Source organism: Diceros bicornis, chromosome 28 (assembly GCF_020826845.1).
Source record: "Diceros bicornis minor isolate mBicDic1 chromosome 28, mDicBic1.mat.cur, whole genome shotgun sequence".
Lineage (NCBI taxonomy): Eukaryota > Metazoa > Chordata > Mammalia > Perissodactyla > Rhinocerotidae > Diceros > Diceros bicornis.
Window position 1 is genome coordinate 14076856 of NC_080767.1, and position 14329 is coordinate 14091184.

Here is a 14329-nt window from a genome sequence, read left to right on the forward strand (position 1 = left end):
TGGTATCTCTCTCTTCTCTTTCTCTTTTATTCTCTTGAGGACTGTATTTTAGTTTATCTTTGGTTGGCTTAGAGTATACTTACAGAATTTTCCTCAGATGAAAATGTGAGTAATATATTATCTGAATTCTTATAGATCATCAAATATCTTCTTTTTTACCTGTTTATTTAGGTGCATGAATTCTGACCTATAAAGTCTACATCTAAGAATATATCCTAGGGAAATAATATACATGATTATAAATTATATACAATGTATAGTTATATACAACAAGTTTATGTATAGTACATAACATATAAATATATGTCAAAAATATATACTAGTTATATACATACATATGCACATATGAATTGTGACTGTTATTGTTAATTGATGTCCTTTATTCTATTTGGAACTTTAAAGTTTACATACATAAATATATGTACATACATTAGCTGAAAAGGGTGTTTAAAAAACTCAGCGACCAAAATCCCAGGGAATTTCCGAACAGAGAAATTTCCTAACACCTCTGACTGTGACCTATTCTTCAGGTGGCTATACACTGATATCTCATAGGGATGAGGCATGGTTTCCTCTCTAATGACCTTGCCTCCTAAGGATGAGGAGATAGGCACACCTATACATTCTCAGCAGACACACAAATTGATACATCCTCTGTGGAGGACAATTTGGCAAGGTGTATCAAAATCACAAATGCATACATATAACATTTGATCACAGATTTACTTCTAGGTAATTATCACACAGTCATGCTGGCACATGTGTAAAGTGATTTACATACAAATTGATTCGTTAAAGTATTGTTTGTAATAGCAGAGGTGAAAACAACTTAAATTTCCATGAAAAGGGGACATAGAAATAACGGAATACTATTCTGCTGATAAAAAAGAATAAGGAGCTTTATGTGCATTGATATAGAAAGATCTTCAAGAAATATTCAGTGGAAAAGTAATGTTCAGAACAGATTATATGGCACACTAAAATTTGTGTAAAAGCGATTATATATGTGTGTGTGTGTGTGTATATATACATAAATCTGATTTGCTCCCACAGAGAATATCTCTAGAAAAATAAACAAGAATAGTTTGTTATTGCTAGGAAATGAAATGGATAACTTAATAACAGGAATGGAATATAGGCTGTTTACAGTATATCCTTTAGTACCTTTTTAAAATTTTGAACCTTGTGAATATATTACCAATTTATAAAGTAAATAGCATTTAAGCTAAAGAGTTCTTGCCTGTGAGATTCACAACCTTTCTCCTTTCAGTTTTCCAATGGTACACTACATAAACCCATCCACTGCCACAGAACACAACCACATATGTTTGAAACTTGTTCTAACTTGTTCAGTATCACACACTAAATGGGAATTACTGAAGACTAGTGGGTACTTTAGACATCGTCACATTCTCAATACGCAATACACTTTACATGGTATCCTTAGGATTTCCAGGCCCATATGCATCTTCTATCCTACCATCCAGCTGTAAGCTGTTCTTTGACCTGGTTAAGGGTCTATCCTTCTATCCCATATCATTCCCTTTCCATTCGATGTGTTATTGCTTTTATGAGCTAGTAAAATTCCTGGAACAAAATTACAGCTCAACAAATGTTAGCTATTATTCTTGTTCCATTCTCAAGTCCAAAGAGCCTTCCCTCTTCAGAATCCTTTGTCCACCTAACTTTATGAGGTACTTTGCTCTAAATCTCAGGTCCATCTTCTCAATTTCAGGACATAATAGGGTCACTCCAAACCCAACCTGATTTCCCTATTCTAATCTTCTCCTTGGTGGCCTAGTGGTTAAGATTTGTCACATTCATCACCCGCAGCCCAGGTTTGCTTCCCAGTCAGGGAATCACACTGCCCATCTGTCAGTTGTCATACTGTGGCACCTGAGTGTTGTTGTGATGCTAAAAGCTATACCACCAGTATTTCAAATACCAGCAGGATCACCCACAGTGGACAGGTTTCAGCAGAGCTTCCAGACTAAGACATACTAGAAAGAAGGACCTGGCCATCTACTTCTGAAAAAATTGGCCATGAAAACCCTATGAATAGCAGCAGAGCATTGCCTGATACAGGACCAGAAGGTAAGAGGATGGCACAAAGGACCAGGTAGAGTTCCACATTGCGGTACACAGGGTCGCTAGGAGTCGGAATTTTGACTGGAGGGCACTAATGACAATAACAACTCTTTCTGTCTCCAGCTCTTAACATTCGGTAGCTTTATATAAAATTTGCATTTTATAGAATTTTTCAGATTTTCTGGGTTAGGGTGTAAACCACTTGAAATCCCAAAGAGCACTAGGTACATGTGGAGTTCATTGAATAATGGAAGTTATACATGCACCTGTAAAAGTCTTCTCTGCAAAAACCATTGTTCCATGAGCTACCTCTGTGCTACCCAATATTCTATCAATCACGTTCCGTAATATTGTCAAGAGGCTTTAGAGGTAGGCTTACTTCAAACGTCATCTCTGCCTCTTACTAACTAGGTGACCGGAGAATGTTCCTGATCATCACTGTCCCCAACTATAGAATGAAGATAAAGATGCACCTATACCATATATTTCTTAATAAGATTAAACGAGATGGTATACGTAATTCAATTAGCACAATAATGGTTCCCATCGTTAGTAGTTTCCTTTCTGCCTCTCTTTTATGGTTCTTCTTTCTGTTAAGTCTTTTGACATCCCAGAAGCAGTTATCATTGTCTTTCCATGAGGTCAGGTATATGTAGCTTAAAAGCTTAAACAGATCATACACAGTGTTCTGATAAATGGTATTATTTTCATCTCACATACAAATCCTAATATACTTTATCACACTCACTCCAATCCTTTGGATGCCAGAAAATTAGGTGGCAAAAAGGAAAAATCACTCAAGAGTTAATTAAATCCATTAAGAAAAATAGGGTTTTAGAAAGGTGTCAGCATTTTCCTTGTCTTATAATATATGGCTAACTTTTTTTTTGACTAAGAATATTTTAACATTTTTAGCAAGCCTTTTAACATAAAAAAGAAAAGGAAAATCACTCACTTTTACCATAATAACCTATTAATAGAAAAGCAAATATTCAAAATAGTCACCAATTTTGCATGCAAACACAGTAGGATAATGCCCAAGGAGGTCTCTTTATGGTTATTCATTGCCTTGGTAAATTATCTTTTCCAGATTTCAGAAAATGATTATGTTCAGTTGTTTTTTTTTTTAATCCAAATTGGTCATAGTATCCTCTTCACATGTTATCCTCTTCACATGTTACCTCTGTAAAAAGAGTCTCTAGCACGGTACCTGGCACATAATTCACCTGGTTCCCAGTCGACTGAACCAAATGGAATTGAGTTGTTGCAAGGGGACCAGCAAAGATTTGTTTGTTAAGAATTTTATCCTACAGAACACAGAGTCAACTGTCCACTGTGTAGTGAGCCTCAATTAGCTAAAGCAGATGGCGGAGCACCCAAATACTTGGTACTGCACTAAAAAGTTACATGTTGAGACAAAGTAATTCACACCTGCAGGGCAAACTCCTTTCAGTTTGTTGCACAAGTGTCTTTGCATGCAGAGCTGCTCTTTTAGTCTCATAGCCCTTTTTGTTCCTACTGCATCTCAGTGAATAGACTATAAATTCTATTTCCAATAATCATTCTCTCCTCAGTGAGAAAAACATCCCATTTTCAAACTTGACACCTTTAACCCATCAGTCCAACTCTTCCTTATAGTTGACAAAAATCTGTCTCTTGTCTTTGCAGTACCTTACCTCCAAATCAGAGGTTGCCTTTCTTTCTAGGTTGCAGCAATGACAGATATTCTCATCTTGGTTTTCTATGTGCAGCCAATCTTCACGACTCCTCACTAGCAGCTGGACCTCCAAAGAGACAGCTACTGGTGAGTAATCATTTTGTCATAGAAATTCATAGATTTATTGACATTTATAGCATCAAGATTGTTATGGGTGTGATTACTAGGATAAATTCCTCTAGTTCAGAAAAAGCATCATTAGATTCCTCTAGTTCAAAATAGAAAGAAAATTAAAATTTAGCAATAAATTTTAGGAATAGGGAAATTTGACCCCGAAGCCCGGGCTGAAACATTGTCCCACTGTGGAGACCCACAAATACCTAAAGAATCTGCTTCAGGCGTTAGGACACAATTTAAAGGTTCTTAAGAATCTCTAGGCACAACTTTAAATTGCTTCAGAAAGGAAATATGTATAAAACTTATGACACTTCAGAAATAAAGCCCTAAAGACCTAATTATAGCAGGCCTGTTACTCTATTTCATACACAAAATCAGAAGAGGGCTCCTCTATTGTCATCCAAGTTTTCCCAGGTGAATTCTCTCTCAGTCTCTCAAACTCCCAATGTCTCCCTCTCTCCCTGTCTCTCTCTCTCTCTCTCTCTCTCTTTCTGTCCTCTCTCTCTCTCTTTCTCTCCTCTCTCTCTCTTTCTCACACACACACACGCACACACACACACACAAACACAGTATTTTTGAAGTATAATTGATTATTTACTGTACAAATTTTCTGTTCACTCTACAGATTTAGCTTACAGTAAAAGTTTTTAAATAAACATTTATATTGTAAATATTCCAACAGTAATACACACTAAGTGTAAAAGAAAAAAGAATTCTTTTTTAAGGAAGGAAAGAAGAAAGGAAGGAAGGGGGGAAGAGAAGGGAAAAGAAGGCAAGACAAGGAAAGAAATCATATCCTCAGGCAGTATACAGAGATGTAAAGAACAAGACTGAAGATAAATTATAATTAACCTAATGATAAGCCATAGTTCAAAAGGAGCCTGATCTTCGTTGTAAAACAATATAATAACTCAGGCTAAAATCATTCGCCCCTCTCTCCTGAGTATCCAATGAGGCACCTTAAGGATAGACACTTTTCAATGATTTTCTTCTTTTTCTTCTCTTTTGTCTTTTTCTTTCTTTCTTTTCTTAAATTTATTTATTTTTATTTTTTTCAATTTTTTGTTTATTGCAGTAAAATTGGTTTATAAACATTGTATAAATTTCAGGTGTACATCATTATACTTCTGTTTCTGCATAGATTACATCATGTTCCCGACCCTAATACTAATTACAACCCATCACTACACACATGTTCCGAATTATCCCTTTCGCCCTCCTCCGTCCCCCCTTCCCCTCTGGTAACCACCAATCCAATCTCTGTCTCTATGTGTTTGTTTATTGTTGTTATTATCTACCACTTAATGAAGGAAATCATGTTATTTGACTTTCTCCCTCTGACTTATTTCACTTTGCATAATACTCTCAATGTCCATCCATGTTGTCACAATGGCTGGATATCATCGTTTCTTATGGCTGAGTAGTATTCCATTGTGTATATATACCACATCTTCTTTATCCATTCGTCCCTTGATGGGCACTTAGGTTGCTTCCAAGTCTTGGCTATTGTGAATAACGCTGTAATGAACACAGGGGTGCATGTATCTTTATGCATTGATGTTTTCAAGTTCTTTGGATAAATACCCAGCAGTGGAATAGCTGGATCATATGGTAGTTCTATCCTTGATTTTTTGAGGAATCTCCATACTGTTTTCCATAGTGGCTGCACCAGTTTGCACTCCCACCAGCAGTGTATGCGAGTTCCCTTCTCTCCACATCCTCTCCAACACATGTTGTTTCCTGTAACAATAGCCATTCTGACGGGCGTAAGGTGATATCTCATTGTAGTTTTGATTTGCATTTCCCTAATAGTTAATGATTTTGAACATCTTTTCATGTGTCTGTTGGCCATCTGTATATCCTCTTTGGAGAAATCTCTGTTCAGGTCTTTTGCCCATTTTTTAATTGGCTTGGTAGTTTTTTTGTTGTTGAGATGCATAAGTTCTTTGTATATTTTGGAGATTAAGCCCTTATCAGATGTACGGTTTGCAAATATCTTCTCCCAATTGTTAGGTTGTCTTTTCATTTTCTTGATGGTTTCCTTTACTGTGCAGAAGCTTTTTAGTTTGATGTAGTCCCATTTGTTTATTTTTTCTATTGTTTCTCTTGCCCGGTCAAACATGGTGCTTGAAAATATGTTGCTAAGACCAATGTCGAAGAGTGTAATGCCTATGTTTTCTTCTAGAAGTTTCATAGTTTCAGGTCTTACATTCAACTCCTTAAACCATTTGGAGTTAATTTTTGTGTATGGTATATGGTAAGGGTCTACTTTCGTTTTTTTGCATGTGTCTCTCCAGTTTTCCAAACACCATTTGTTGAAGAGACTTTCTTTTCTCCATTGTATGTTCTTGGCTCCTTTGTCCATAGATGTGTGGGTTTATTTCTGGGCTTTCGATTCTATTCCATTGATCTGTGTGTCTGTTTTTGTGCCAGTACCATGCTGTTTTGGTTACTATAGCTTTGTAGTATATTTTGAAATCAGGGAGTGTGATACCTCCAGCTTTGTTCTTTTTTCTCAGGATTCCTTTACTTATTCGGGGTCTTTTGTCGTTCCATATAAATTTTAGGATTCTTTGCTCTATTTCTGTGAAAAATGTTGTTGGAACTTTGAAAGGGATTGCATTGAATCTATAGATGGCTTTAGGAAGTATGGACATCTTAACTATGTCAATTCTTCCAATCGAAGAGCACGGAATATCTTTCCATTTCTTTGTGTCTTCTTCAATTTCTTTGAGCAATGTTTTATAGTTTTCCATGTACAGCTCTTTCATCTCTTTGGTTAAGTTTATTCCTAGGTATTTTACTCTTTTTGTTGCAATTGTTTGATGGGATGGTATTCTTAATTTCTCTTTCTGCTACTTTGTTGTTAGTGTATAGAAAGACAACTGATTTTTGTATGTTGCATTTGTATCCTGCAAATCTACCGTATTCATTTATTACTTCTAAAAGTTTTCTGGTGGATTCTTTAGGGTTTTCTATATATAAAATCATGTCATCTGCAAATAGTGACAGTTTCACTTCTTCCTCTCCAATTTGGATCCCTTTTATTTCTTTCTCTTGCCTGATTGTTCTGGCTAGGACTTCTAGTACTATGTTAAATAGGAGTGGTGACAGTGGGCATCCTGGTCTGGTTCCTGTACTTGGAGGGATAGCTTTCAGTTTTTCACCATTGAGGATGATATTAGCTGAGGGTTTCTCATATATGGTCTTTATTATGTTGAGGTACTTTCCTTCTATACCCATTTTATTCAGAGTTTTTATCATAAATGGATGCTATGTCTTGTCAAATGCTTTCTCTGTATCTATTGAGATGATCATGTGATTTTTATTCTTCATTTTATTAATGTGGTGTATCACGTTGATTGATTGTGAATGTTAAACCATCCCTGCATACCTGGAATAAATCCCACTTGATCATGGTGTATAATCTTTTTAACGTATTGTTGTATGCAATTTGCTACTATTTTGTTGAGGATTTTTGCATCGATGTTCATCAGTGATATTGGCCTGTAGTTTTCTTTTTTGTGTTGTCCTTGTCTAGTTTTGGTATCAGGATAATGTTGGCTTCATAGAATGAGTTAGGGAGCTTCCCCCCCTCCTCAATTTTTGGAAGAGTTTGAGAGGGACCGGTATTAAGTCTTCTTTGAATGTTTGGTAGAATTCACCAGGGAAGCCATCTGGTCTTGGACTTTTATTTTTGGAGAGGATTTTGATTACTGTTTCAATCTCTTTACTGGTGATTGGTCTATTCAAATTCTCTACTTCTTCTTGATCCAGTTTTGGAAGGTTGTATGATTCTAAGAATTTATCCATTTCTTCCAGATTGTCGAATTGGTTGGCATATAGCTTTTCATAGTATTCTCATAATCTTTTGTATTTCTGAGGTGTCTGTTGTAATTTCTCCTCTTTCATTTCTGATTTTACTTATTTGTGCCTTCTCTCTTTTTTTCTTAGTGAGTCTAGCTAAAGGTTTGCCAATTTTGTTGATCTTTTCAAAGAACCAGCTTTTGGTTTTATAAATTTTTTTCTATTGTTTTGTTGGTCTCTATTTCATTTATTTCTGCTTTGATTTTTATTATTTCCCTTCTTCTGCTGATTTTCAGCTTGGTTTGTTCTTCTTTTTCCAGTTCCTTTAGGTGCATTGTTAGATTATTTATTTGAGATTTTTCTTGTTTGTTGAGATAGGCCTGTATTGCTATAAACTTCCCTCTTATAACCGCTTTTGCTGTATCCCATAAATGCTGGCATGTCGTATTTTCATTTTCATTTGTCTCCAGGTATTTTTTGATTTCTTCTTTGATTTCTTCGTTGACCCAGTCGTTGTTCAGTAGCATTTTGTTTAATCTCCATTTACGTGTGGCTTTTCTGATTTTCTTCCTATAGTTGATTTCTAGTTTCATACCGTTGTCGTCAGAAAAGATGCTTGGTATTATTACAATCATCTTAAATTTATGGAGACTTGTTTTGTGGGCTAATATATGATCAATCCTGGAGAATGTTCCATGTGCATTTGAAAAGAACGTGTATTCTTCGGTTTTGGGACGGAATGTTCTGTATATATCTACTAGGTCCATCTGTTCTAGTGTTTCGTTTAAGGCCAGTGTTTCCTTATTAATCTTCTGTTTGGATGATCTATACGTTGGTGTAAGTGGAGTGTTAAAGTCCCCTACTATTATTGTGTTACTGTCTATTTCTCTTTATGTCTGTTAATAATTGCTTTATATATTTAGGTGCACCTACATTGGGTGCGTAGATATTTACAAGTGTTATATCCTCTTGTTGGATTGTTCCCTTGATCATTATGTAATGCTCTTCTTTGTCTCTTTTTACAGTTTTTGTTTTAAAGTCTATTTTGTCTGATATGAGTACCGCTACCCCAGCTTTCTTTTCATTGCCATTTGCATGGAGTATCTTGTTCCATTCCTTCACTTTCAGTTTGTGAGTGTTTTTAGGTCTGAAGTGTGTCTCTTGTATGCAGCATATATATGAGTCTTGTTTTTTTATCCAATCAGCCACCCTATGCCCTTTAATTGGAGCATTTAGTCCATTGACATTTAAAGTAGTTATTGATAAGTATGTACTTACTGCCATTTTTTAAATTTTGTTTTTCTCAGTGTTTTAGTAGTCCTTCTCTGTTCCTATCTTCTTCTATACAGAATTGATGGTCTCTTTAGTTTGACCTCTGTCTGAAAGCTCTACTCTTTAACTCCTCTCCTCCCTCCTTTTATGTTTTTGATATCATATCTAACCTCTTTTGTGGGCATTTGTATCCATTACCCCCTTATCGTGGAAATAGATAATTTTTCCTATTTGTGGTCTTCTCTTTTCCCCTTAAATCAGTCCCTTTAACATTTCTTGTAGCACTGGTTTCTTGGTGACAAACTCCTTTAATTTTTGCTTGTCTGGGAAAATTTTTTATCTCTCCTTCCATTTTGAATGATAACCTTGCTGCGTAGAGTATTCCTGGCTGTAAGTTTTTTCCTTTTAGCACTTTAATTATATCATGCCACTCTCTTCTAGCCTGTAAGGTTTCTGCTGAGAAGTCAGCTGATAGCCTTATGGGGTTTCCTTTGTATGTAACTTGACTTTCTCTTGCAGCTTTTAGGAGTCTCTCTTTATCTTTAATTCTGGACATTTTGATTATGATGTGTCTTGGTGTGGGGCCCTTTGGGTTTATCTTGTTTGGAGATCTCTGTGCTTCCTGTACCTGGATGTCTGTTTCCTTCCTTAGGTTAGGGAAGTTTTCATCTATTATTTCTTGAAATAGATTCTCTGCCCCCTTGTCTCACTCTTCTCCTTCCGGGACACCTATAACACAGATGTTAGGTCGCTTGATGTTGTCCCAGAGGTCCCTTAGACTGTCCTCACTCTTTTTAATTCTTTTCTCTTTTACCTGTTCACCTTGGGTAATTTCTTCTAGTCTTTCGTCCAGCTCACAGATCCGTTCTTCTGTATCCTCTACTCTGCTTTTGAGTCCCTCTAGTGAATTTTTCATTTCCAGTATTGTATTCTTCATTTCTGATTGGTTCTTTTTTATATCTTCCATTTCTTGGTTGACATTCTCACTGAGTTCATCTATTCCTCTCCCCAGATCAGTGAGCATCCTTAACACTCTTAGTTTGAACTCTCTGTCGGGTAGGTTGCTCATTTCTGTTTCACTTAGTTCCTTTTCTGGGGTTTTGTCCTGTTCCCTTACTTGGACTGTCTTCCTTTGCCTCCTCATTTTGCCTCTTTCCCTGTGCTTGTGTCTACGTATTAGGTAGGTCAGCTACGTCTCCTGCTCTTGGATAGGTGACCTTATGTAAGTGATGGCTTAGGAGGCCTGGCGTGTGCTTCCCTCAGTTCTCAATGTTCCAGGGGTGACTTCTATATGGGCAACGTTTGTCCTTTTGTTGTGGCCTGTTTTCTCTCCCTGTAGGTGCCCAGATTGGCAGAGTTATGCTCCTAGCCAGCTGTTGTAATGTTCAGCTGCTTGTAGTTGTTGTGGGCCCTTCAGTCTCTTTATCAAGTGTGGGGAGTCCCAGCACAGTTGGCTGCAAGTTCTAATACCACATTTGTGTTGCAGTATTTCTTTTAAGTGAGTAGGCCCCCAGCGTGGCAGGTTGTTAGGCTCAGGGCCTTACAATTGCTATGAGCCTCCAGCTTTTAGGTCTCTTGTCAGCTCTCTGAGGATTGCAGCTGGGTGGGGCTGGCCTCAGGCATGGGAGCACCCAATTGTTTCAGGCTTTGGAAGGTGGGGCAAATCCCCTTTGTGGGTCTTTGAGAAGCACAAGTCTTCTGCAGCTGACAAGCCCTGCCGCCCACAGGTCCACACACACAGCCAACACAGTCCTGCCCCATGTGTGTGCCCCGACCTCCCGAAGCAGACCCAGTCTCCATGGCGGGAGCCCCACACACTCTACCACCACCCCACACTCTCCACCCGCTCCTTGTGAATGCCCTGCCCCACTGAAGTTGGCTCAGTTGCCAGGCTGCAGAGAATCCAGTCACCAATCTATGCAGGCCCACAAGTTGCCCGAGGGCTTGTTGTTGGGTGGGGCCAGACTCTAGGGTGGGCTGCCTGCCCTGGCTGAGCTGGATTAAATCAGTGCTCTAGCGGGTGGGGCAGACCCTGTGCTAGCAGGCCCCAGGGAGAACTCCAATGGTGTCTGTGTCAGCATGCCCACACCAGGCCACAACAATGGCCGCTGCCAATGTCCCAGTCCCTGGAGAGGTCTCACCTCACACCGAGATGCACACAGGGCCTATTAGGTGAGTCTCTTTTCACCACAGCACTGTGCACCTTTCTTTCTGGTGATTTTAGGTTGCTTTCTCAAACGGGTGAGTTTGCACATGGGCCCTTTAAGAGCCGGTTTTAATTTCTTTGTGAACCAGCTTTTCTGGGGGTTCTCCCCAATGTTTTAGTAGCAGGCAAAGTCAGATATTATGCCACTCGTCTCGATTGTGCTGGGTCCACAAAACGCCCCCAGCGGGGGCGCTCCCTGGCTCCGGTCCCCGTGCCTCCAGGGAGGCTGCGTACCTGTGAGCTGCTCCCGGGCGGCAGTGAAGCTGGTGGCTTGTGAAGGCGGCGTATTTCCTCTCCAGAAGGGAGTTTCTGCCTCTTTCACCTCAGCCAGGATTGTCCGTTGTTGTAGGAGTTCCTCTTATCCAGTTTTCAGTTCTGTCTCAGGGGTAATTTTTCCACGAGTAGTTGTAAATTGGCTGTGTCCGCGGGAGGAGGTGAGTTCAGAGTCTGCCTGCGCCACCATCTTGACTTCCTCTCCTCATAAATTTATTTTTAACAAAATAAGTTCAAATTATTTTGTCCAGATTGAATTCTAGATGTGAAATGAGTGGGTCAAAAATAATTGAAGATTTTTATGAATCCAAAAGATAATACTAACATGCTCCCACCAGTGGGATGGTGTTGCTGATTTTCTCTTGCTCTTATTGTCATTGGATATTGTCAATTGTGTAGATTTTTTTTCTAATCTAAAGGGCTTAAAATGATATCTCACATTGCTTTAAATTACATTGTTAATTATTAGACATATTTAACTTTTTTATATGTCTTAAATAGCTGTATTTTCCTTTATATGTGTTATACACTCATGTCCTCTACTCATAATTCTATTTGTGGTTTAGATTTTCTAATCACTTCTGTTTAAATGAAATTTATTGAACACATACTCAATGAAGCTCATAGTAAGAATCTCTGTGAATATAAAAATGCCCATGATACAGTCCCTACCTCCAAGAATCCCATAAGTAGTGAGAAAAATATCTATGTAATCAGATGATTTCAAGAAAAGCTGGTAAATGTGCAATAAAAATGATGGTGCAGCGTGCTGTGGAAGAATAAGTGACAAGTAACTCAGAATCAGGAAATAATTTCTAGGAGAGATGATACCTGAACTGATTCTGAATTTGTGAGTGAGAAATTGAGAGGCAAGTAATACAGGGAAGGATATTCCAGGAAGAGGAAACCATAACACCAATGGTGAAAGACAAGAAATAGCATGATGAAGGCAGGAAAATAAAAATAAACGCAGCATCACAGGAACATAGAGAGGCAGATGGGGGTTGGTGGAAGATGAAATTAAACAGACCACAGCAACGGGGGCCTCATATGCCATCAGTGTCAACCAGAGCTGAGTTACAAACAACAGAATACACTCTGGATTGTTTAAGCAGATTATTTCATTTGTATTATTATTAACTGATAGTCTGGGAGTGTTTTCAGGCAGTACTTTCTTTCCAGAATTCTCAGAAAATTTATATTTTCCAAATCACAAATCCTAAGAAAAATTAAGTCAGAAATCAGAAAAACATAAAAAGCTTTCAAAGTAAATTTTCTGAATGAGAAGCCCTCTAGAAGCTAAAGTATTAAATAAAGCATATCAGTATTATAACAATAGTGTATTTGCCTAGAAAATCTGAATACATGGGGATATCAAGACAGGTGACTTGCCTTTCTTTTCTTCAGACTTTGATTCTACAACGCTGTGAGGGAGGACAAACACTCCCAGTCTTCTCTGGTGAGGAAAAATATGCATATTAAAATTTCTACTTGCTTTAATTAGTTTTCTATCAAATGTTATAAATCTGACATAAATTTTAAAATAATTTGATGATCAGTCATCCCAGAGAGTTTGCAGAAGCAGTTGGACTTAAGCTGTGAGAAAAATAACAAAATTAGACTCTGAGTATCCAAGATGGCCTGTGGGTCAAACATAGTATGTCTGACTCCAGAGGTCTTCTGCATTCCTGGAATTCTTAGAGGGTAAAAATCCTGTGATCTGGTGTATGAGAATTAATAGGTTCTTATAGCCAATGTTGTCAGGGTGTGAATCTGATACATCAATGGTCTCGGCCTTTACTATCAGATTTAATCTGTGAATAACTGTGATGGAAGCTAGAGGTAATTAAATATGGTTCATGACTGTTTGAAATTCCTGCCACTAAAATTAAAAAGTGATTTTGGAAAAATTAAATCAATATACCTAAAATTCCACAAACATTTAACTCTTATTTGTCTATGTAAAATATATTTATGCACAACATCCTCTGACTGCACTGATCCATCAATATAAAATTCATCCAGGCAAATGGATTTCCTACAACGTGGCTCACTCCTGAACACACTCTCTCATTCATCTTGGGCTGTAAATTAGAAGTGTTCTTCAGATAGAGTAAAAATTAGAAAAGAAAGCAAAGGAAAATCAAATAATTTCACTTCCTGTCGGACATCCCCCAGTCCTCTGCTCCTCAGATCACTAAAGTCACAAGGGTAGTTAGTAACAGAAAGAGGACATGAATGCAGGTCCACTCACTACAAATCAAGAGCTTGGATACTCTACTGAGATTTGGAAAAGTATTGGAATTTCCTCAGGATATCTAAGAAATCTGGCTTCTTCTAAATGGGCAATGATATGACCCCCCCCCCATCCAAACCAGCACTTGTCTACTATTATCTGGACCAGTATACTGGTTTTCAAACTCAGTTTTAATTTTGCAAAATTTTCTCTATGCTAAAGCAAACAAATAAACTGAAACAAAGAAAGGAGATAAAATAAGGATATTACAGTGATTGTATAGGCCTGCCCTTAAGCCTCACTTACCCATTCTCTAAATAGTCCTAAATGCCTAGCATCCTTACAGTTCCACAGGAAAAATATTCTAAATATTGAACAAGAAAAGTATTTAATGGCTTAGGAGGATTTGGAGATTAATGTGAAACTTATCTCACAAGGCTCTCCACTGGAAAATGTGGGTGCTGTGTTTTAGGGTTTTTCTCTTTTGCTTTTTTCACAACAGAGAGCTTTATTAATTTTGAAAGATTTAATGAGGTGTTGCCTATGATATAATGTTATGTAAAAAAGTGAACATAAAAAGACATATAACACCCAATTTCAATGCTAGAATAAA